Source organism: Tiliqua scincoides, chromosome 5, assembly GCF_035046505.1.
Source record: "Tiliqua scincoides isolate rTilSci1 chromosome 5, rTilSci1.hap2, whole genome shotgun sequence".
In the NCBI taxonomy this organism is placed as follows: Eukaryota; Metazoa; Chordata; class Lepidosauria; order Squamata; family Scincidae; genus Tiliqua; species Tiliqua scincoides.
The window spans coordinates 27,907,563-27,933,141 of record NC_089825.1 but is presented as its reverse complement, the minus strand read 5'-3'; the positions used below and the strand labels follow the sequence as shown (position 1 = coordinate 27,933,141).

The window sequence follows — 25,579 nt, the reverse complement described above, 5'->3', positions numbered from 1 at the left end:
AGCAACATGCTATGTCAGTGGTTCTCAAAAACTTTAGCACTGAGACCCACTTTTTAGAATGACAATCTGTTGGGACCCACTGGAAATGATGTCATTAACCTGGAAATGATTTCATGGAGGTGACAACATCAAGCAGAAAAATCTTTAACACCCCCATACGACAATATCAAATCAATCAAGTAAGTAAATTAAAAGTTTACAAAAATTTTTAAAATAAAGAAGAACACTCCTAGCCCTCCCAAGCAGTTGCTGATCTGTTTAAAAAAATTCCCCAAACATCCCAAAGACTGCAATCCTACCCACACTTACCTGGGAGTAAGCCCCATTGACTATCATTGTTTAAAGCAGCCATTTTCAACCACTGTGCCATGGCACACTGGTGTGCCATGAGTGGTCCACAGGTGTGGCACAGGAATTTGGGGGAAGGCAATTTATTAATAGGGCCAATGGGAGATGTGAGCCCCACTGGCAGCCTGGTGTGCCTTGTCAATTGTCAAAAATCTGGTGGTGTGCCTTGACCATTTTAATGCCTTATCAGTGTGCCGTGAGATGTAAAAGGTTGAAAATCACTGGTTTAAAGCATATACATAGTAGCCTGTTAAAAGTACAAATCTGTAACATGTCCCCAGATGCAGTCACATACCACGGTAGCATCAAGTCTAATAGATTTTTAAAAAAATACACATTGAAATGAATGGGGTCCCACCTGAAATTGGCTTGCAACCCACCTAGTGGGTCCCGTCCCACAGTTTAAGAAACACTCTGCTATGTTATTTCCACCACTATACAAAGCATCTCTGACAACAAGCCTATGGGTGGATCTAAATGTGTTTAAGGGCCCAACCCTATTCTCCCTGAGTGCCAGTGGTGAACTTCAGCACCAGTGCTGGGTGTTGCAAATGTGCCATAAAGCACATTTGCAGCACCCAGGAAGGAGGAACCATTGTCGCTGAGCCTCTGCATTGAGTGGAGACATTTCAGGAGCACCCAAGGGTAAGCTGGGCCACCAGGTGGCCATGTGGGTTTTTGGGGCAGAGGGAGTGACGAGCCCAGAAGGTGGTGGGATCCTATCCTATCCTGAAATGACCGACACGGAGGTTCTGCAGACTGTGCTGGCAAAACAGCCAGCGCAGACTCAAGTAGCCCCATTGTGGGTAGCACCACTGCACCCTTACTTGGAGAAAGAGGAAAAAGTCCCCTTTTCCTGAGGAGACCTCCGGCAGCCTCTGCAGGGCGGCAGGATACAGCAGTCACTATTTGGGGATCACCGTACCTGGTGCCCTGCCAGGGGTAGAATTGGATTGTAAGGAAGTAGACAGAATGCAATGGAAAGAAATGGTGCTTGCATTCAAACATTAGCACATTAATGAAAATACCACTTCTGTCAGTGTAACCTGAACATACAAGGCAAAGCTGTATAAAGTCTGGCCCTTTTAATAAACCATAAGGTTAAGCAAGAATTGTCCGGGGCCTATTTATCTTTCTCTTCATGACTCCATTCATATTTTATCATAGGGGGGGATGTTGCTCAGGATCCTTTTCATATAAGAGATATGACTGGCCAAAATGGTGAACAGGGTCTATTCCTTTGTGGTAGACCTGGAGGGTATATACATCATCCCAAGGGTCCCTTCCTGATGGTCAGCAGTCCTGAGGTGGAATCTGGGCAGCAAGCAGAACACACTGCTCAGGCAAAAGACCTGACTTAGCATATATATCCTGAACCTGGCCAACACAGAGGCTATGTTCTGCTTGCCAACTCTAGAAGCTAATATTGCACATCTCTATTACGTTCTGCAGATGAGCAAGTTGTGTGTATGGATATAGGCTTAGGACAAATTATATAGCCATCTTACTGAAACTAAGCAACGCTGGGTCTGAACTCTATGAGCCTGAGCCTATTGGGCACAGTGCCAGCACTCCAGCCCCACTGCCATGCTGGGTGTCACAAAAGTGCCATAAGGCACCCCAACACTAGTGGGAGACACAAGTTTCATAAAGTAAGATATAGCATCTTTAAATAACAGAGAGGGAGTGAGAGAGAAAGAAGCCTATGTACCGCAGTTAGACAAGGACAGATTACACATGCACACCCTGACAATGTCTGCCAGAGAGACAGAAGGTCAACTGGACCCTCAACTAGGAATAGGAGGTGACCAATGTGCTAGATCAAACCCCTTCAAACTCAACCCCAAACTTGGATTTGATCTCAGATTTCTTCACAGGTATCAAATTAAGCCTGCTCATCAATTTGTGCTTTTAGCGCATGTCATATTCTGTACTTGTCATTTATGATCATAAGGTCGGGCTTGGACTGCAGCTCTTGAGATAAGAGGCACCTCTGAAGTGCTGGTTCTCTTAGATTCAGCAGGGAGAAACCAACTTCCTCTATTACCTCATCATAGCAGCATTTTCAGTAACTGTTTGCTAGTGTCTCTTTTGTATATTTTTTTAGATTGTGAGCCCTCTGTGGCAGGAAGCCATCTTTTCATTTATTTTGTCAAAGGAACTGCTTTGTAAACTTTGTGTTGCAAAGGTGCAGATACATCCTTGTAAATGTAATAATAAATGCTTCCTATGAATCAAATCTCATTGATTTGAGTTAAATGTTCTGTCAAGCAAGTGTGTTTGAGATCGGGAGTGGGCACTTTCTCAGAATGCGCAGTACATAGGACATAGTTTTATGCCCATTTTCAGATGCTCTCTCACTTTGTATAAACAGCACCTAGGGCATTTTAAGGGCAACACGAGGACCATCCTCTGCATCAGCCAACTGTCATGTTCTGGAAGTGTATCTAGGGCATCCATAGTGGCTGTGACTTTTCACACAAAAACCTTCCAATGCTAGGAGGTCAGGCAGGAGAAAAGTATGAATTACTCGGCCTGATGTGAGCATGGAAAAGAACATTTTAGCCTATCACTTAGCATTTAAAAGTGAGTGATCAGTGATCTCTTCACAGCTGGGAATGTCACGCATGGCAAAGGCTGACGTCAATCACTACTGCTCAGGCGGAAGTATGCCCCAAACACAGGTTGCTAATGCAGTCTCATTGACGTCAGTGGGCACTAAGCTGGTCTTTATTACAAGCGTGTTGTCCCAGATGACTCTAGTCTTTCCTGAATTGACATCCAGGTTTGCCAGGTTTGATTCAGTGCCAATATCCCACTAGTCATCTGCCCAATGTGTTTATCATACTGAATCGAGACACCACAATATGATATTTTACTATTCCCTTGGACAAGAATTCCAGAAAGCTTAGGAGGAGAAAACAGAGAAGGGATTTCTTTGCTTGCTTGTAATATATTTATATCCTGCCTTTCCCCTCCTAATACAGTAGGCACTTACTGAACGTGGCTAACACCACACTGAAATAATGCAATAAAATGCATTAAAAATAAACTTAGTATGACGAAAAAAATCCCAATAAATTGCACCAACCAAACAGGCAAAAAAAAAAACACACAATACCAGAGCAGCAGCACAGCTCACCTGTAATCAGACCTGGTTGGAGACCAAGATACAGCAACTTGCAAAATCCACTACCCCCCTGCCACTGCCAATCCCTCTTAGCCAGTGGCATCTAGGGGAGTGAGGAGGGTGCAGACCACACTGGATGGCATACTTAGGAGGGGTGACACCACTACTAGCTAAAATTGTGAAATGTTGGTATTTTTTATAATCATGTTATAGATCATTTTATATATCATTTGATGCAGAATGTCATGCGGAATGCAATGAAATAAACCAAAATTACTTCTCTGTATTATATCAAAAGTTATGGAGAAATAACTAGAAAAGGAAAATACAACTGCCTTATGTAATGAAAAGTGGATTTTTTTTAAACTCAAGACTAACCAATGAGACTTATTGTTACAAGAGCCAATGAGGTGTCATTATGACACAGCAGGGAAACAATGAGGTGTTAGTATAAGTCAGCTCTCATTTCCATGTATCAACTAATTCTAGAACACTTATTCAATTGTGTGAGTGTCATCAAGTCGGCCACTGGTTTTTTGTTGGTCAGTGTTTTGTTGAGTGATCTGTACTGCAATATATTAAAATAATAAAGTTAATGGGGATTATACCAACCCTAGTGATGCCACTGCACTTAGGTTGTGCATATGATATTGTCATTTATGCTGTATGGTTTGGTATGGGAGGAGGTCCATCATGGGGGTGATGCCATCAGCATGAGTGCTGGGTGACACAAACCCCTCCTCCTAGCTTACCTAGCTTAGAGAGATGCAATCCAGAGGTGTGGTGCGGCACAATCCTCTTCTCACCCACCTCCTTCCCTCCAGATCAGACACTACCTCCAACCTCCAGCCTTCCTGTTTCAAATAACAGGGAGTTAGAAGAGGGGTCACACTTTGCCTCTCTTCCCACATGGAACTATGGGGGAAATGCATAAGAAAATGTGGGCCCAAGTCTCTTCTTGCTTGTTTTCAGTGAGGTGGACTGGAGAGACAATCAAGTGACTCTTCTGTGGCAGGCTGGATGGAGGTGGCAGAAAGACACAGAGTACAGGCACCCCTCATTAGTTTGCCATTCCCCTCCAATTGAACACATATTGTCATTTTAGTGTAACCACTCATATTTGTGCTGCTTGCTTAAGCCTTTTTCTTGTTATAAAATGCAGGATTAAAAGAAAAGACAAAATCAGCTATGCAGATGTGACCACAAGAGAGGCACTCTTGTGTCACAGAAATCTTCTCCTTCAAACCCCCCCCCCCACACACACACTCTAACTCCACCCCTGCAGATCAAAAAACTAACACAGCTATTTCTATGGTTTGCAGAGGAAACCACTGAAAAGGAAAACAAACTATCTGCAAAACTGCCCTGGGGGCTTTTCTACCCAAACAAATAGCGCACAAAGCCCATATCTGTATGGTTATGTTTTACAAAGTCTCGAAAATTATTTGATCAAGATTTTTGTTAGAAAAACTTAACTAGTCGTTGGTAGACAGTTTATATTCTGAACCAATGCTTTTGCAGCTAAATAAATACCGCTAATGGTTTGTTTTTAAAAGAAAAAAATCCTCCGTTGCCTTTACACAGTATAGCATATTACTAAGATGGTATAGCCATTAGTGTTATAATTGGGCCAGGAGGAATGCAACAGAGAAAGAGAAAAGCAAACCTCCAGGCCAGAGTGCTACTCTTTTAAATCTGTCTGCTCGCCATGTAGGGAAGTAGAGGGGTGCACACAGGGGCATTCAAGCAGGGTCAACAGTAAATAGCTGATTCAGCTGGTGGGAAGGCATGTGTCATCCTTGTGTAGCCCCAATGCTTTGCAAGGCTATCTGCAAAGTGGTTCATTTCACTGCCTCTCAGATCAAAACCTTCTTTTCTGAGGAGACCTTGAGTCGACTAACAGTCCAATCCTAAGTGCTTGTTAGGGGGCAGGAGGTCTGGTCTAGAGGGTAGAGCCTCCATTTGCCTGAAGATAACATCCGCAGGTCGCCAGTTTAAGGCCACCGGCACCGTGATTGGTGAGACTTTGAAGCAGCTGACAAGCTGAGCTGAGTTATTCCACCTGCTCTTTGTTGTGAGCAAAGAAGCGTCTTGGCTGCCCTCCATGTGAGAGATGAAGGAGCTGCTTGTCAGCTTGCGTGGGAGGAAATCGGAGACCAGAATGTGATACCAGATCAAAAAGATCCATCTGAAATGTTGTGGTTCTTGAAAGATAGAACCTTTCTTTGATTGTAAAAATCCCTACGGGGATTTAGAACAGCCTGTCCATGTAAACCGCCTTGAATAAAGTCTGAGGAGAAATCTGACGACCAAGAAAGGCAGTATATAAATACATGTATTATTATTATTGTTATGCTGCCAGAATGTGCATTCTGGCAGAATATCGCACATTCTGACTGTCATAAGTGCTACATGTCAGAAAGAGCTACCTGGCCATAGTCAGAAGCAGCAACCAGCCAGGTCCGTACAGTGACAGATCAGTGACACTTGCCACTGCGTGTAAAACAGTGCGGGGAGTGGGAGGGAGGTGGGGAGGGGTGGAACGGTGCAGGTAAGGGCAGAAAGGGGAAGTGACGAGGCAGGGAAGAGGGCAGATTGGGCCTCAGAAGGGAGCAGGTTCAGCAGTAGCGGTACCCACCAGATCCTCACCCCCTTCCTCGGCTTGATTCACAGAGACTTGCGCCAGTGATATCACTGGTGCAGGTCTGAGCAGACCTGGCAGACTGCCTTGGGGTTACCCCAAAGAGGCCTCTGAAGGCTGAAACTCCCCTGCAGGATATATTGGACACAGCATTGGCACCACTGCATCATCTCATGGGGCATTATGGAGGATTGGGCTGTAATTTTGCTCCTGCTATATTCTACACTAATGGTCTTTTGTATGTTAAACTTTGTATCTTTGTACATCACTTTGAACGTTTTAATGAAAAGCAGTACAGGCATTTTTAAACTGTAAAAAGATAAGCTTCTGAGTTGCAGTTAAATGTCTGTCAGGCTTGAGAACAAGGGGAAAAACCAATGTATATATTTCTGCTTGAGAAATAATGATATAGATCAAAACCAGGTAGCCATGTCCATCAGGACAAAATTCACAGGGATAGCAAAATAATATCACTCTATTCGACATCTTTGTAAATGGTGTGCTTAAGATTTCATATTAGCCTTGTCAGGAACTGAGTTCACAAAGAGGTTATTTTGCTTCCAGGTCTGGAACATATGTTTGTTTCATTTTGTTACATTATTTTCCTCTCTTTTCAAGAAGAATTGTCATAACCTGACACTGTAGAGTGCTTTTCTGTGACTCCCTGAGGCCTGCTCTTGATAACACCTATTTGGGGTGAATGGGGATGTTGCTGACAGGGCACTCTGAAGAGCCGTATTTTAGTCTGTTTGAGCTCATACTTGTGATTTCATGCCATTTGGCTTTATTAGGTTTTCCTCTAATGGAAGCATATCTGTTTGCACTTATCCTGCTTGACTGAAGATGAGCTGCCTAACAGCTATGTCCTCACCTGTTTTGCTGTTGTTACCTTGGTGAAAGGTCAAAAATGGCATGAAATTAACTGTGATACTTATATACTGTTAATAACCCACTCTCTGTTTTAAAAGAACATTTACACTCCAATCCAAAGGAAGGCCTTTGCTGGTGGAATGCACGTTCTACCAGTGCACGCTGTTGTAAAAGTTATGTAAAACACTTTGTGATAGCACAAAACCCAGATGTTTTGTGAGCCTCTGGCACCCGGAGCCTCTGGCACCAGCACAAGTCCAGCACAGGGGTAGGAGGAGGTATATCCTGGCAGTAGCAAGTGAGAGAGGCTAGGAGAGGGTTGAATGGCGTGGGGGAGGGTGGAATGAGGTGATGTCAGGGGCGGGGGTGGGCAGATTGGGCCTGGGAGGGAGCGGGTTTTTGGCACTGGCATGTGTCATATCTTATTCCCCCTCCCCCAGCTTGATCCACCTGCATGGATCAACGCAGACTTGCACCAGCAATTTCACTGGCAAGGTCCGAGCTGAACCCATTGTGGCTGCTGGGGTTTACCCCCAGGTGATCTCCAGCATCCAGAAATCCCCCATGGGATGCAGTGTAGCCAGCACTGGTGCCGGTGCATTACTGCACAGGGATTTAGGTAGGATTGGGCTGTTAAAACTGTTTATTATTGCTGGCATTTTGCCAGCAATACTTAAGGAGAGCCCTGCTGGATCAGGCCAAAGACCCATGTAGACAAGCATCCTCCTTCCCAAGATGGCCCACCATCTGCATCTCAGAAACTGACAAGTAGGAGAGAAAGGCATACCTCTCTCCCACTACTGCTCCCTTATAACTGGTATTCAGAGGCATAATGCAGTTGAACCCAGAGGTAGTGCATAGTGTGTAGCCATGACTAGTTGCCTTTGATAGTCCTCCATGAGCTTTTCTAGTCCCTTTTAAAGCCATCTAGACCAGTGGTTCTCAAACTGTGGGTCGGGACCCACTTGGTGGGTTGCAACCCGATTTCTGGTAGGTCGTGAGAAGCTGGTGGCAGCCATCTTGGAAGATGGCAAAAGACCTAGGCGACGCCATTTTGGAAGTGGGCAAAGCCTAGGCATCGCCATTTTAAACTTCCCGGCATTGAGATGTAACTAAGAGTGGCTTGCACATGTGCAAAGAAAGCAGCGTGCCGCTTTTCCCCAGAAAGTGTGCTGCTGCCTTCCAGCTGGACCTCCCTCAGCATTTGGAGGCTTCCCTCAGGGGGGCCAATTGCGGAGTGCAGGCTTGGATTGCAAGCAAAGAAGGACTGGGAGAGACGTGGACAAGTCAGCCAGGCTTCTCCCCACCAACCTTTGTCAGCTTTGCTGCCCTGATGGGATGGGCTTCCTCAGGGTTGCAAGACAGAGCAGCTCCCCCCCCCCCCGCAGCTGGACTGGGCTGGAGAGTGTAGGTGGAGACCTGAACACAGGGCTTGGGTGAGCAGAGACAGACCCGCGTGATCTCCCCTCTTGTGAACCTGCTTTGAAAGCAGCATCGCCGCCGTCACCACCCCACTGCCGTTCTCGTCCTCTGCATCACAACCTCTCTCCCTCTCTGAAATCACCTGGAAGCCACGATCCTTTCCTCCCCTGGCTAGCACGTCCTCTCTTTATATCTTTGCTGGGGTGAGGGGAGATCCCTGGTTGCCTGGCCTGACTGCGAAAAGAGCACCCAGGAGGTGGGGGAGGAGGGAGGGCAAGCCTGGCATGTGGGGGGGGAAGCACCCAGGGAGAGTGCTACTCCCCCAGCCGCTTCTCTGATGTGCACCCTTCCCCTCTTCTTACTTCTCTCTTAGGCTGCAATTCTGTCTACTCTTACCTGGGAGTAAGCCCCATTGCCAATAATGGGAGTCAATTCTGAGTAGATGTGCTTAGGCTTGGGGGAGATGAGGGGAAGCATCCCTGCTTATCTTCCTTCTGAGGGGGATACTACTGTTTTTATTTCCTTTATTTACAAAAGCTCAAGCTACTTCTTGTATTGAGGTGCATGAGTAGGGCGCACTTGTTTCTGCCTAGTGCTGAGCACAGTATCAATAGCCACATCAGTGTTTGTTAGTTTCAAGCACAAAACAAGAAGTAGCTTGAGATTTTGTAAATAAAGACAGAAATAAAAACAGTAATAAATAAATACACAAATATTTTTTTTCCAGATGTTGTTTTATTTTTTGCTTGATAGCAATGGTAGCAAGGGCAGGGAGAATTGGAAGAAGCTTCTGAGCTGGAATACTGTCTCTTGTCATTTACAGTTTGAGTTTCTAGGCAAGAACTTCCTGCTTGATGACATCACTTCCGGCTCTGACATCCCAGTGATGTCACTTCCTGTTTGATGATGTCATTTCTGGCTATGACATCACTTCCAGGTTGTTGACATCACTTCTGGTGGGCCCCAGACAGATTTTCATTCTCAGAAGTGAGTCCCGGGCTAAAAAGGGTGAGAACCACTGATCTAGGTTATTGGCCACCACCATATCTTGTGGCAGTGAATTCCATAAATTAAGTATGCTCTGTGTGAGGACGTACTTCCTTTTCTTTTCCTGTTCTGAATCCCTTGCCATCCCAGGTTCTAGTGTTTGTCGGAGAGGGAGAAAAAATGATCTCAATCTATTTCCTCGGCACTTTACATACTATGTCCTCTATCATGTCCTCCCTTGGCTGCCTCTTTTCTAAACTGCAAAGTCCTGAATGCCTTTCCTATTGGGGAAGGTGCTCCAGGGGATAACTTGGTGTTTAACAGGCCCATGACCTACCCTGATGTAGACCAAGGTCCTGTAGATCAAACTCATTTCATACAGTGGGCCAAATAACATTCATGGCTCCTGCTGACAGCTGGAAGTGAAATATTTAAGCAGGAACTGATGTCATTAACCCATTTTTGCTTGGCCCACAGATGTCCACATTTGGTCCTTGTTGCATATATGCCATGTTGGGCAGAAATGGCTTAAGCAGATGGTGGCCAGAAACAAGCCACCATCTTTGTTATAATCTTTGTTCAAATAAGTTTTGTTATAATCTTCATTAAAATAAGCTTTGTTCTCATGCAGGAACTCATTAGCTACGAATGACAGATGAGAAAATATGCAAATCTTGATCATATTTTTAAGATATGGGAGGGCCAAATTAGCACACAGGCCACCCTTTCAGCAGAACCATTTCTGCTGATGCATCACTTTGCAATCCAGCAGCTGAGAAGTGCTCTGCAAAGTGACTCCTCATTAGAAGTAGGGCTGCTGAAAGGACACCCTGTGTGATAACTGGGCTCTCCCAGTGCTTTGGCAGTGTCCTCCTTTCTCACTCCCTTTGGTTTGCATCTTCCCACATAGTGTTCCTTGCCTTTTGAGGCCTCCTTCTGTCTCTCCCTTCCAGTGCATTGGCAGTAGCAGCACTGCTGAAAGGGCAGCTCTGAAAGAGCCCTATTATCACATGAGCTGGATAAAGAGGGCCTTATGTTTGACACTCCTACAGACCATCTTAGCTGCAATTATGAAAAGATTGATTTGGTACAATATAGCCAAAGCAGTAATACACATAAAGCAAATGAGCAGGGCAACCTCACTGGTATGTCTCAGTACCCATTTTATCATCTTATTACATCATACCAGGTAAACAGGATGGCACTGAGCTAGCAGTTCTGCAAAGGATGAAAATTAGGATACTTATGGTGGCTTGTCTCCAACCCTGCTCATTTCTGCCCTACCTAACATTTTGTACTGCTGCCACCGTGCCATATTCCAACAGTGCTGTAGCTGATGTAGTAGTGTCAATCCACACCGCTGTGTTGATGCAGTCTTGTGCTGCTGGCACAATGTAATGACCTTGCACCAGCATGTCACCCTCTTTGCCAGGTCATATGTGCTTCTCTGGCAGTACAGCATGTAGAATCTGGTCACTAGTTAACACTGGGAGGTCCTTGAGTTCTTTGAAAGGTGGTGACCCTAGTACAGAAACAAATGGGAGGAGTGCTGCCTTGTTGGAATGCAGCATTTTCTTGTTGTAAGAGAGCAAGAGATAACCACAGCATTTTTCTTAGCAATAAAATGTGAATGGAGAGGGAAAAGCACAGGCAAAAACAGTAGTATATTCTAAGAAAACTGGCATATGGGAAGTGAGGAAAGAAATGGGATCTTCGTTGAACATGCAACAGGTATTTTTTTAAAAAGATGCATACTCAGCTTTCTTGTGTATCATTACTGCCACAGGAAACAACTTTGCTTTTCCATTTAAACATTCTGATTGCTGTTCCACTAACCTTTCCATCACTAATATTTAATGGGGATAATTTGGTTATAAAATTAATTTCTACAAATAAATGAGTTATTTTTAGAACTCAATACACAGTGCATCAGAACAAAGAGGAAATTGGAAATGGAGTGTACTTAAATGATTGAAGATGACATACATTTGAGATGTTGCTTCAGCTTTCTAGCCCAGTAATGGCTGCTCAAGTGGGAGGTAACACATCCTCCTCCCACTCCTGTGCTGGACTTACATGCTCCAGCAGGCTTCCCGATGACTATCAGCACCAGCAGAAAGACTATGGCCTTCCCGCTGGCACGCCTGGGCCCTGCACTATCACAAAGCACTTTACTGTACTTTTGTGACAGTGCATGTCAGCAGAATGCGTGTTTCCCCCACCCCAAAGGCCCCTGTTAGGATTTGCTTTGAAACAAGCTCAGGCTTCTATGTGCTTAAAAAAAGCAAAGTACACTGCTGTTGCTGCAATTCTGATAAAAAAACTTCTGCCTGTGCTGCTCAATTTGCAACCTTTGGTCAAGCTGAGTAATGCAAAAGCATACTAGCATAGATCAGTTGCAGTCCCTTTCGTCGTAGAATTTAAACATCTCAGTATTTGCAGGTTGTTTGTCTACTTGACCAAAAAGTTAAACTTGTACATGTTTTAACGAGGTTGTTACTTTTGTTCTGTTATTACCAAATCTCAGCTTCACAAATGTTCTTAGACAGGCTGATCTAACAAAAATGTTGGATTTTAACAGGATCATTAGGTGAACTATACTTTTGATATTGGCTCTCTACCTATACTTTCACAAAGGCCAGCAGTTCTTACAGAAACCCCTGGCACTGGAACCCTGAAGAATATGTTAGAACCAAAGGTGGAAATTAGATATACATTTTCATCAATGTATGAAGCATGTTACTTATGACCCAATCCTAACAGAGCCAGGCAGCAGTGGAACACGCTTCTTGCTGGTGCTGACTGTTGTAAGAACCAGTCATAAAAGCAGTAAGAACCAGTCATAAGAACCAGTAAGAACCAGTCATAAAAGGCACTCCAGCAGTGTGTGCAAACTCACCCACTGATGGAGCACCAGCAGGAAAGCCAGAGCCTTCCCACATGCACCAGAGCAGCAAGAAGACCCCATCAATGGTGGGTTCCCCATGCTGCAGAGACCCTCAAAAACACGATCATGACCACTTCTGGTTTTGCGTTCACGAAACCCACTGTTATATAGTGGGTCCATGTGAATAAAGGAAGGCACAGAGATAACAGCTCAATACATTTATTCCATCTTCAGAACAGAACCTGGCAATAAATCTGACTCAAGGCAAACACTCCTGGCTTTTTATGGCCTTTAGCTCCGCCCAGACTCCCCATGATTGGTGCAATTGAAACATTCACTAGAGGGCCAATCAGATGGTAGGATTTCCATCCATCACCTGATTGGCCAGCCATAAGTCTGGGCCAATCAGTTATGCAGGATTTTGATCCTGCATAACTTGCATACATAACACCCCTCCCCACCAAGTTCAAGGTTAACAAACATAGTCCTCAGAGTGGCGGGGCTGTACCCACATTCTCAAGGTGTGGCAAGGCTTTGGTATCAGAACCTCTGATTCCTTAGTCCGCTCTGGGGTTGGCACAGCTATGGCAGAGGGACTCCCCATAGGTGCACTGACATCAGGTGGCTCAGATAAGTCCAGGGAGGTCTCTGGTTCCTGCAGTAACACACCAGGAGTGATGGCCTCTCCAGTCTGTGGCAAGACCTGGTTACCAGGAGACTGGAATCGGCGTGGTGGGTTCTGAGTTAACCAGGCGGCGGCGCATTTTGTCCACATGATGGCGGAGAGTCTGGCCATCCTGGATGGCAAACTCATAAGAAACAGGACTGGTGACTCTAATGACGGTTGCTGGGATCCATGCTGGACCATTTACATAGTTCCGGACATACACTTGGTCACTTGGGTTGAACCCACGAATGGCCTCTCGTATCTCAGAAGTCGGTGGTCTTTCTGAAGTTCTGTCTGTTGCAGGATGAATGCCATCAGCATCAAAGTTTAATTTGCTCATACTCTGGACCCCAGTTGCCTGGATGCAGAGAGGATCAAACCACGCAAGGCCGAGGAGACTGGAGTGATGGCCTTCAACAACCACCAGATCCAGGAGCCCATCAAAGTGTTTATAACAAACCTGAAACTTACCTGCACCCTGAACGGGGATGCAGTTGCCCTGAAAATCTGTAAGCAAAAGTCCAATCGGCTCTAGGTTGGGGTCCTTTTTAGGGCAAATGCGCTGAAAAGTCTCTGTAGAAATAATAGAGAGCGCTGATCCAGAGTCCACTTCCATTACGCAGGGAGACCCTTGAATTTCTACAATCACATGTACCTTTTCCTTGGTTGGCAAACGGATGCTCTGGATGGGGTGTACTGAAGTAGTGTAGAGCTCTTCCTGGCTGACAGACCCCTGAAGAACTTTCTGGCTCTGAGCCCAAGAAGGCTTACTACAACAAACACAGGCAATATGGCCCCTCTTTCCGCAGGCCCAACAAGTCACATCACGGAACCAGTTCATGCGGTTCCCCACAGCTGGCACAAGGGCCCTGGCTGGAGACATTGGAGGCTTTCCGGGCCCCGGGTCTAGGTGCTTGTGGTCCCTGGTGATCATTGCATCTCAACATACCTCAATTAATTTGTAGCACCTCCCCTTCTTCCAAACGGTCTGAGGCTATGTCCTCATGGTAGTCTGCCTCAGCTTTTCAAGATATGGCTGGGCTGCGAGAGGCACAAAACTCCCATGCTGCTTCTTCTGCTTTTTCAAATGCCAGCGCCTCCTTGACAGCCTCTTGAAAGGTCAGCTCTTCCTTTGCAAAGAGCGTCCTCTGAATCCTTTCATCCCAGAGGCCGCATACGAACCGGTCGAGAAGCATTTCTTCCAGGTCTCGGAATTCACATAATAATAATAATAATAATATACTGTATTTATATACCGCCTTTCTTGGTCTTTATTCAAGACTTTATTCAAGGCGGTTTACATAGGCAGGCTTATTAAATCCACGCAGGGATTTTTACAAATTGAAAGAAGGTTCTTTCTTTCAAGAACCACTACATTCAAGGTGTTACACTCCGATCTGGTTTAACATTCTGGCCTCCATCCTCCCACGCTCCGAGCAGATGGAACAGCTCAGCTGCAGCTTGCCAGCTGCTTCAAGGTCGCACGGTGCCGGTGGCCTCGAACTGGCGACCTTGTGGATGTTAATCTTCAGGCAAATGGAGGCTCTACCCTCTAGATCAGACCTCCTGCCCCCTCTTGCATCTTCGTGCAAGATGACAAAGCACAGACACGTAAGCTGGAACAGACTCACTGGCAACCTGATCTCACTTGTAAAAGGCATGGCGGCATGCAGTACAGGACGGCTGGGGCAAGAAGTGATTCTTCAGGAGGGCCATGATGTCTTTATAACTGGTAGCCCTTAATTCTGCTGGTACCACAAGTTTCTGGGCTATTTCAAAAGTGGCAGAGCCACAGACACTGAGCAAGGTGGCCCACTTTAGGGCGGCATCTTTAACTGCATTGGCCTCCAGGAAGAACTCAAGACATTCTGCATAAGTGTCCATAGTTCTGGGGAAGCTGGATCAAATTCCTCGATGTGACCTCGGGTGGTCATTGTGGCAGCTCAGCAGGCTTATGGAAGCTGGTCCTTCTTTCTTCATCTGGGGCGACAATTCCCCGGTGATGAATCAGCTCTAAGCAAATCAGCTCTTAGTTCTAGCGTTGTTAACCATGGAGGAATCAAATCCCATCCTCATGACCAGTGTTATATAGTGGGTCCATGCAAATAAAGGAAGGCATAGCAATAATACATTTATTCCATCTTCAGAACAGGACCTGGCAATGAATCTGACTCAAGGCAAACACGCCTGGCTTTTTACAGCCTTTTGTTCCGCCCAGACTCCCCATGATTGGTGCAATTGAGTAGAGGGCCAATCGACTGGATGGATACAATCAATGGATGGTAGGACCAATCAGTTACGCAAGATTTCGATCCTGCATAACTTGCATACATAACAGTCACAATTGTGACTTTTACTGTCTGCATGTTGGGGAGCCCTGTGGGGGCTGGTGCGGGGGCTCCCCGAACCCCTGGGAGGCTGCTGCCGGCTCTGGTAAGTGGCAGCAAGCCCCTGCACCCCTCCAAAGCTGTGAGATCTAGCACACTGTGTCACTACCTTTCCCCCCTCCCCATCCCTTAAGGGGGCAGAGGCCAGGGCTCTCTGGCTGGGGCATTTTTGAGAACCACTGTGATAGGGTGTGGTGTCAACAGTGACCAGGCAAGCAAGGGGTTAACATCAGACTGCAGTGCAAGTGCTGCACAGCTGCAGCCACTTGGGGGGCAAAATGGCTCTCAGGGTTAAAAGCAGCACCTGCAGGAAGGAAAAGGGTGTGGACAGGAGGAAAGAAGGAGAGAGAATAAACTGATGGATTAATGGACTAAGGAAGTAATGGACTGGCCGATGGACTACTGGACCTGCTCACTGACTGACCAATGGGCAAATGGACTTCTGAAGATTACTGGAACGGGGACTGCCAGAGACACTGGAGAATGGTGTGTGGCTGCCATGCCCAAGACCTGCTGAGGACCAAGGTGTTGCTGTGGTGGCTGGTGAAGCTGCTAGCAGGAGAGGAGAGGAAGGAGGACCTCTGCAGGTTGCACAGATGAGCTACCCTGGTAATGGGGTTCAGCAGTGCTGAAGTAGGGCCATTGTTGGGAAACAAAGGGAAGCTAATTAGCTGACAATGGGCATGTTCTCTAGGCAAAGTGTGGGCCAGAAATTTGGCAATACAGAAAAGTACTGTGCAGACAAACACTGTCAAATGCCATGGTCTACTTCTTTTCTTTTTTAATCTCCACCAAGCTGTTGAGGGAGAGTGGTCTAATATTAACTTGTGAGCACTGTAATAATCAACCCTCTGATGTCTACTGGGTCTGACATAAGATTCTTCCCAGATTAGTTTAAAGGATACTTGAACATCTAATATGTTCAGAATGTACTAAAACAAATGACTCTAGATTGTCCATTAATAAAAACTGACTGGAGATGAACAGATGTCCTTTTTCCCATCAGATCCAGAAAGTTTCAGGAATGGTTTAAGATGAAACTGATTTTAAATGGCAGCAGAATAGATTTGAAATGTTTTGTTTAAGGAATGTTAATCTATTGAGTAAAAGGATAAACTAGAATTACTTTGAGCCAAGTCCAAGTATGAAAGCTAAATCTTTGTAGCTTATATATGCCAGGTCCCAATGTTGGATTATATGTAGGTGTGAAGAGGTATGGCTATGCAAATAGGAAGATTTAGTTATTCACTAGTTTAGCCCTCACACCCATGATGTCTCCAACTTTGCCCTTTTGCTTTCTCCGGTGCAAGTAATTGCCATTCAACTGTGAGGTGGTGCAACATTAGAAGACTCTGCTGTGGAAGGGGTGAAAGCTGACCTTCACCCAGCTTGATAGATCCAAGAAGAGATGCAATGTAAGCAGAGATGAACTGCAACACATCAGGATTCTCTGGAGTTTACAGATTCTTCCTGAACATGCATCCAATCCATCACTGTGCTGGACATTTTGCTAGTGCATGCATACTAGAGTACCCTTTCAACATTCCATCACACCAAGGAGAACCTAGTATAGCAATTGACTTGATTCTCAAGGACTCCTATTGAACTTGAGAATCAAGTGGAACATAGAAAATGGGCAGGAATCTATGTAACATTGTACAGTGGGGGGGGGGGGGACTTGTCCACTTCCCCAGACATTAGGATCAACAGGCATAGGAAGGGGGGAGCAAGCTTAGCCCAAATGCTAATGTTTTCCTGAATGGTTCCCTTTTCTTTCTTTTTTCTGAGTAACGGGGTGCTACCAACTCCCACAGGAAAAAAAAACAAAGCATTACATTTGTAAACCATTGCAACAGGGGGAAAATCTACCAAAAACCACCATGGGGGTATCATTTAAGGGCCAAGGTGTTGGAAGAGGTATTATATCTATACAGTATGTTTTTTCTCCATGAGGAAATAGCTTCAGGGGGGGTTAGAAAGGGAACAAATCTGGGGAAAGGGCAAAAAGACCCCTCTGTGCACTGTGGGGGGCATGGTTGCTTTTAACTATTTCATGTATATTCTGCCTATTCTCCATCTTGGAACTCAAGGTGGTGTGCATGGGATTCCTTCCCAGATAGTCATCCAACCAGGCATCAACCAGCCCTAGGCCTGCCTAGCTTCAGTGAGGTGGCTATAACATGTGCTCTCAGTCTGTGAGCCTGCCTTGTTAAAAAAATAACTTAAAAAATAACCCTCAGGAGTTCCTAGTCACAAATCTCCCAGGAGAGTGTTACGTCCAATTTTACTGAACAAGAAATTTTACCGAACAAGAATGCCATAAGGTGTGCATTATGTCTCTGTGCACAGAGCATATAGTGATGTATCAGGAAACATGCTCAGATTTTAAGACACTGCATATAAATAATGGTCTAGAGAAGCCATACAATACTATGGCATTATTAGTGGTAATAATGTGGTGACTTTATCTGCTACACCTAACTTTTAACTTGATAATTCCATCATTTTTTCTGCTCTAAGACCATGAAAGAGTAGAGAAAAGGGAGTATAGAAATTATCTATCTCAGAGCACAATCCTAAGCACTTGTTGGGCCGGTGCAAGTCCCTTGCGCTGATCTGGGAGGGTTGTAAATGTGCCATAAAGCACGTTTGTGCCTCCACGCGAGTCGGCTGAGCCAGCACAGGGACACATGCCGGTCCACAGAGGCCAGATTCAGCCTCTGCGCCAACCAAGCCTGGTGAATTCATGTTGGCCTTTCCAGGACAGCACAGAGGTTTGGGGGGGGGGTGAGCAGAGGGCAGGGAGGAGGTCAGGAGAAGGCATTCAGGGTGGGAGGCAGGCCCATGGGCAGGCAGGCAGGGAGTGGGAGGTGGGGCCAGGATCCAGCAGGTGTGCCAGATCCTAGCCTCATTCCCAGGTGGCACAGAGCAGCCCCAGGCTGCTCTGCTCGGATCTGCGCCATCTCTTTAGGTAGCACAGATCCAAGTAGACCCATTGGGACTGCTGCAGCTCTCCCCAGGGTAAGTGGAATTTTTTCTCCTTGCCTCAGGCCAAACCTCAACCAGCCCCAAACTTGTGCTGGATACAGTGCAGTCTCGCCAGCCTGTTCCAGTGCAAGTTTGGATTGTGCTGCCCATTGCCTTACAATACAGACAGCAAAGGTCAGATGTGACAGATTTTGATAATCAGATTCTCCATAGGTTTCCACAAAGCTCATTATTTTAATGTACCACTCTACAGGTTACTAAACCAAACTGACTTGTTGCTCAGTAAGTGCAAATTGATGCTTTTCCTATATAATTTTGCATGTTCTCTGGGAATCTAATCTCCTTAAGGCCTTAAGTCAGATTGCAAATGATGCATCATGCACCTTAACAGGCAAAGACTAACATAATAAAGACTAACATTATTTTGCTGCTGGAATTATGTTTGGTGAAGATATTGTACTTACTTTGAAGTAGTCAAGCATGGTAATGGTCTGTGTTCACTAATGCTCTTTCTTTAACAAGAGAAAAGAGAGAAAGAGAAATAGATCTCTGTACTGGGGTTTCCAGTTTGTACAGGCAAGAACTTTGCCAGTGCTGCTTCACTAACAGAACTAGTGAGAATTTACATACTGTGAAGCTAAATTTTCCATTCCAGCAAATTGTAGTAATTCACCCTTAGCCTGAAGGAGGCTTAAGAGGTATGCCAGAGCTTAACCAACCAGTAAATTAAACATATTGTCCTGAGTCCAAAGAAAGTTAGCCATGATTCAGTTTAACGGAAATTAAGGGGCTTCAGTTCCTCACAACTAACTTGTCTCACTGATTTCAACAGTGCTTAATCATGATCTACGTTCTTTGGGTACAATCCATTAAAAAATAGGACCACTACCAAATTGGGTTCTTGACAACGGGTGACCATCTGATAATGCTCTATGTGTAATGAAAGAGTAATGCCAACTTCAGATTGCTGAGGGCCCTTGAACAAAGCCCTGCACTCAGTTCCTTTGATGCCTTCTGCTTACCTTCTGATGGTTCAATGGGCACCACAACTGCCACTCATTTTGAGTAATGCCACTGCCACTTGTACTGGCCAGATGGTTCCTCTGATGCAGTGGTTCTCACACACTTAGCACTGGGAACCACTTTTTAGAATGAGAATCTGTCAGGACCTATCAGAAGTGATGTCATGACTGGAAGTGACATCATCAAGCAGGAAAATTTGTAACAATCCTAGGTTGCAATCTTACCCACACTTACCCAGGAGTGAGTCCTATTTACTACCATTGTTAAAAGAACATTGTTAAAAGCTACATAGTAGCTTGTTAAAAGTACAGGTCTGTAACACTTCCCCAAATGCAGTCACATCCCATGGTAGCATCAAGTTTAATATATTAAAAATAAAATATTGAAATGAATGGGGACCCACCTGAAATTGGTTTACAACCCACCTAGTGGGTCCCGACCCACAGTTTGAGAAACACTGCTCTGATAAATGTGGTCAGGGCATGAACTGGCCAACCCCTGATATTACCCCTGAGAGAGGGCACAACCTATCCTGTTTTGTGTGATGGAGTCCTCCTGAAATGCTCCTCTACTCATAATGTGTAAGCACTTCCATTATTGCAGAACATTGGTGCAGGTGCTATTTCCCCAATTGTGGAGAGATTTAAAAGAATAATAAGTAAATGACTACAAACTTATTGTTGCTGTGTATTCAACAGAAATAGAAAGCTTATGGGACAGGAGAAGTAGTCCCTCCACCACTACTTTTTTATGCTTCTGTATGGATGGATGGTGAGTGTAGAATCTGGCAATGCAGTGGAGGGATCATGATTAAACTCAATAGAGATCCCTTGTGGCCATTAATTCAATGTGAGGATATGCACAATATGTCCCCATATATTTTGCAGTTGTTTAAAACTTTCACCACAGTTATGTGGTGTAACTGAAAGCTGTTGTATCATGGGCTCACCCCTCGAATTATAGCAAGAATTGGACTCAGAAAAAGAGGAACCAGTCCAGTCTGACACCAATATCACCTGCTGAGATGTGCCCAGGGCCTGACAGTGAAGAGTCCCAAAGACCTGAACCCAGCCCCCTCAAGATGGTCCCTATTGAGTCACTCACTTAAGGGGTCAAATCCTGATCTACTGGGAACTCTTGCCCTATATTGCCTGCCTTCTGAAACAGTGACATAATGAAGCAAAGCACTGAGATGCTGGCCCTGAAGCTGTCCCTTTACAGATACAGCAGTGGGACAGAGCATGGAATGGACAATCCTGAACAGAAAACATAAAGGAATGCAATCAGAACTCTGTTGGATCAAATTATTCCCTTAGAGCTCTCTGATGTCCCGCTACTCTGCTTTGCCTTGTGGGTCCCTGCATGAGGCCTGGAAAGGACATGATGTAATTATACATCAGGACCTCCCTGGTTTGAATCTCACCTCTGCCATTAACTCCCTAGCCTCTCTACCTACAATAGTAGGATGATAATACTTACCTTACAGGGTTGTTGTGAGGATTACAAGACAATACATATGAAGTTGCTAGGTATTATTATCACCTGATCTTTTAACTTTGGAAGCCATTGCTCTTAGAACCTTATCCTCCCATCTTCTCACTAGCTACCTTTAAATCCTTAGGATCCTGCCAACCCCTCTCTTCTGAATTGCAACAATTCTTTCCTGCAGGACTCAATTCAGTATACAGGAACTATTTTGCACTCACAAAGGAAGAAAAAATCAGACTCAAGGATCTTTCCAGTTTTCCTACACTTTCAAAGGCTCTGTTTTTACATATGTTTTCCACCTCACTCCCCACAGTAATAAATATGATAAATGTAACAATAAAGTTATCTAGATAGCTCAATAGGTCTACCGTACACTACAGTCCATGATACTGAATGACAAGGAAATCATATTTATTGATGTAAAGCTGCAAGGAGTTACTTTGGGGGATACTGCAGTGCACAGACTCACTTGAGTTTTGAGTTTTGTTCTTCAGGTTTAATTCAAAATTACTCAAATTACTCAAATTTACAGTGCAATCCTATGTCCAAGAAGGAGTGATATTAAGGCATATCCACCAGCAGAACTAGAGATATGCCAACAGGGCTTCAACTCCACTCTCAGAGCGGTAATGCCACCATTGATTGATTGATGCAATGTGAGTGACTGGGGAGGCCAGGCATCCAGCCTCAAGGGGTTGTCTGGGAGGCTGGTGGCATGTGGGCAACATGCTTCCCTCCACAGTGCTCCAGGTGTTTCCTGGGCTCATTGTGTGGGGCACACATGCACACGTAGCACTCACTGGAAGCAGCAAGTGCCACAAATTTGGCCCACCCACCCTACCTCAGGCTGAAACAGCTCTGAAATGGAGCCATTCTGGAAGCAGGGGGAGGGTATCAGGTACAGGGGTGATGCAATGATGCAGTGGGGTGATATCGCCATGTCACTGTGTCACCTGGCCCAGGTACCATTAGGTTCTGGGATGCTTCCAGCCATTGGGGTTATAGTTGCACCAGCATCTGAGAGCACGCGCTGTAATGTATAACACTGAAAATGATTTCTGAATTCCAGCACTGGGCTGCCAATCTGATGCTTTTTACCTGGGCAACAAGTTCCTGGGCTTGATCTTGCTCAAACACAACCAGACTCCTGCCTCAGTCTTTTCTTTCAAGTTCCAGCACAAACAGGTTCTGATTTATAAGCTTGAACCCTGGGTGAGGTCTTGCCTGCAAGAATTGGGTACCTTTAATTAATGAGTTGCAGATAAAAATATTTGCAGACTTGACATATTGTTATTCACAAGAAAGACACGTGAACACTAAAGGTATTTTCCCCAAGCTTCTACAGCATGTTTACATGTCCTCCAAGACTTCATAGATAAAAACAGATACTATACATTTGTTACACCCCTATTTTCATACCAAAGAACATGGGCTGAGCCCCACCCATATTAGGCATTGCTCCACTCTATCATATGGTGTGTACTTATTTACTTTGCAATAACTTATCCTCTATTTAATTAAAAGCCAAGAAGATGTTCGTTCTTTTGGTTACAGAATATATATCTGTAAAACTTCATTGTCCTACAATTTATCAGCAGTTCAAAACATACCTCCGCATCTGCAATGTGTGAAATGGCAGTCTGTGCTTTGCTTGGTGCCTGAATGTTCATGCAACATGCATTTAAATGCATGGGAACTCCAGATGCATGCACCACTCAAAAATGTAACTTCTAAAGCCCAATTCATTAAAAGGTGCATATTTTTTAGATATATTGTACAACAAAAATAAATTATCTTTAGCCATCTGATCATGTAAAAAGAAGGGTGTTCTAAATGTTACATGCTAATTAATCTAATGGCATGTTTTTGAGATCATATTTTCTCCCTTTGCTCTAGTGGCAAAAATAATGGGATTTTAAATACAGTATGGACATAGTATTTAAAAAAATGGAATGATACAGATGCTTCAAATAGGAGAAATAAACTACTGCTACAAGTGTTAGAAAATGCAACAGGCAGTCTCCTGTTTACAATGAGAAGGATAATATTTCAGTAACAAACAGATTTTTTCCATCTAGCCTGCAAAGATTTAATGCAGGGGGGAAGCGATCCAAGCAATGCACTCTGAGTTCTGCTAAATATGAGGAGGATGTTGTGTAACGCCTTTGCAGCTAGATATGACCTTTTCCCTACTAAACTTCAGCTGGGGAAGAGAGGTGCTGCAAATATCTTAGACTGCCAGAGACCAAATGGAAAGTCTTTGTTTCTTAGCTCAGCGAACTTTCCCCTACTAAACTTCACACTCAGATAAAATGTCAGCAATATCAATAAGCTGACAAAGCTGTTCTATCTGGCATTACACACACACACACACACACACACACACACTCCATAATTTATCAGTAAACCGGGAAAGTTGGATAGATTAAGGCATGCAACCCTAGTTTTAAATGGCAGCCTGGTTGCACCAGGCTGCAGGGGCCCTGGGGCAAAGCCCTGCACTGGGCTTTCCACAGTACCTCCCTGATGGTGCATTGGGTCAAGGTGCTAGCATGATCCAGGGGGCGGTCCATCCATATGGACCTTATGATGGGCACATATCCTTAGCCAGTGCCCAACTGGCTGGTCTCTGACACCATCCCTGGAGCAGCTTTCAGGTCTGGAAAAATTAACCATAAAATTCCATTCAGGCTATTCTGAGCAAGGAAAATGAGCAATGAGAAAATTTTAAACCCAACAAAACAGGATTTTCCAGAGGTTGATCTAGATAATTTTCCTTCCTGACTCCTTTCCAAGTTCTGGTTGATCATTACAGGGCCAGGAGGGTATTTCTGAGAAAACTGCTCCTTCCCTGTTGCCAGTGTATTGTTTGTGCCCATTTGTGAGGCACCAGCTCATGCCTGGGGGAGAGGTTGAATAGAAGTTAAAGTACTTTCTCTACCACTATGGGCATATCAGAAAGGTAGCTGATGTTGATTTACTTTTAGTTTTACAAGATGAACCCATTGTTAAATCCCTCCATTCACTGACTTACTTTGTTTATGTCGACTTTGCTACCCAGGGAGACAGACCCTTGCAGCTGTTGAAGGATTCAAGAACAGCAGGGTAAATTTAGAAAATGCTCTAGTCTAGTGAGAGTGGAAAAACAAGCAGAATAAATAAGGCCAAGTGAGATAAACCTAGTTAGTGATCAATCTGGCAAACAACTCTTAGAAAATGTCACTAAATGCAGTACTTAAATACTAAAACATCCTGTTCCATTAAAGTATTCAGCTACTTGCAGCTTGATTTTATGCTTGTGCATTTAGAAAGTTCTGTTGAGTTAAACTGACTTTAATCCTCAAATATGTGTTTTACAATTGTGGCCTTAATACAGTGGTTCCCAAACTTTTTCAACTGGTGGCTCTCTTGACCTACTGGGCCATAGGCCATGGCTCCCCATTAGGGCTACAATCCTATACATTTTACAGGGTGCTAGGGTTTTTGCGAAGATTCAGTGACTCCCTTTGGGAATCACTGCCTTTATAGACCAGGCTTTACTGCAGGGTTCTTTAGTTACCAATATGATTTTCTGGGTTGGCCCAAGGCCCCAAGACTTCCTAAGATGGTGTGCAAAATGCCATCCCTTTACCCAACTGTATGCCAGCCATTACTTCTGCTACTCCACCACCTGAACCTCCTAATCACCTCCCCTCCACACTCCTTTTCCACTTCAATCTCCCTTTCCTTTCTGAAACCAAGGAGGAAGTTCAATAGCAGATGTGGATAAACAGTGGTGGGCACACTCACCAATCCTCTAGCTCAGTGGTTCCCAGTGTTTTTCACTTGCGCACCCCTTGGCAACTCATTTCCATAAATTGTACCTGTCATATTAGCAAAATGTTTCTAATTAATATAGTTGCTGTTATTACAAATTCATGTTTTCAACTACTGGTCCATACCTGATAATACACAATTTGATGACCAAAAAGTAGCAGTCGGTGGGGCTTTCACAGCCAGCTAGCTGCCTTCCTTCCTGCCTTGCCAACTCTACAAGGCATTCTAATATAGACCTGTTTTTTCTGCCATTATTCAGTGGCAGAAAGGTCCTGGCAAGTACCCCTGGGGGTACACATACCCAGACTGGGAACCACTGCTCTAGCTGAAGCAACTGTCTGAGGGCCCAATCCTATCCAACTTTCCAGCATCAGTGCAGCTACAATGCAGCCCCAAGGTAAGGGAACAAATGTTTCCATATCTTGAGGAGACGTCTGTGATTGCCTCCCCAACAAAGGAAACAGTGTATACCCCATTGGCACGGCAGCACCAGCACTGCAAAATTGGATAGGATTGGGCCCTCAATCAGTCTTTTGATTACAAGTTGCTGGAAGCTCCAAAACAAACTGGCCCCTTGATTTGTTGTGTGGTTTTCCATTGTCTTTTCCAAATTGACTTTAGTGTTTAATGCCAAACACTATGGGGGTATGAAATCCTATAACTCTAGCATTGTGTTTGGCTCAACATTTTGTTTTAGTGCAAGATTAATCCTTGTGCACATTGAGAAGGATAGTCTTCAATCCATGAGGGTCTGTGAAGGGACAGCCTGAAGCTTATGTGGGTTAAATAGGATAAATAGTTGAAACAGAGACGCCTGTGTTGGCTCGGTCATGTTGTGAGAATGGATGATGGCCGGATCCCAAAGGATCTCCTCTATGGAGAACTCGTGCAAGGAAAGTGCCTTACAGGAAGACCACAGCTGCGA

General features: G+C 44.8%; 1 protein-coding gene across 1 annotated transcript in view; it reads right to left on the bottom strand.

The window, feature by feature from the left end:
* The window catches only part of DYNC1I1 (dynein cytoplasmic 1 intermediate chain 1), a 251,207-nt gene extending 239,689 nt beyond the window's left edge, over positions 1-11,518 (bottom strand). The window contains exon 1 of the mRNA XM_066627128.1: positions 11,475-11,518. The gene's annotated coding sequence lies outside the window, so the exon portion shown is untranslated. The remainder of the gene's footprint in view (positions 1-11,474) is intronic.
* Positions 11,519-25,579: the final 14,061 nt, after the last annotated feature.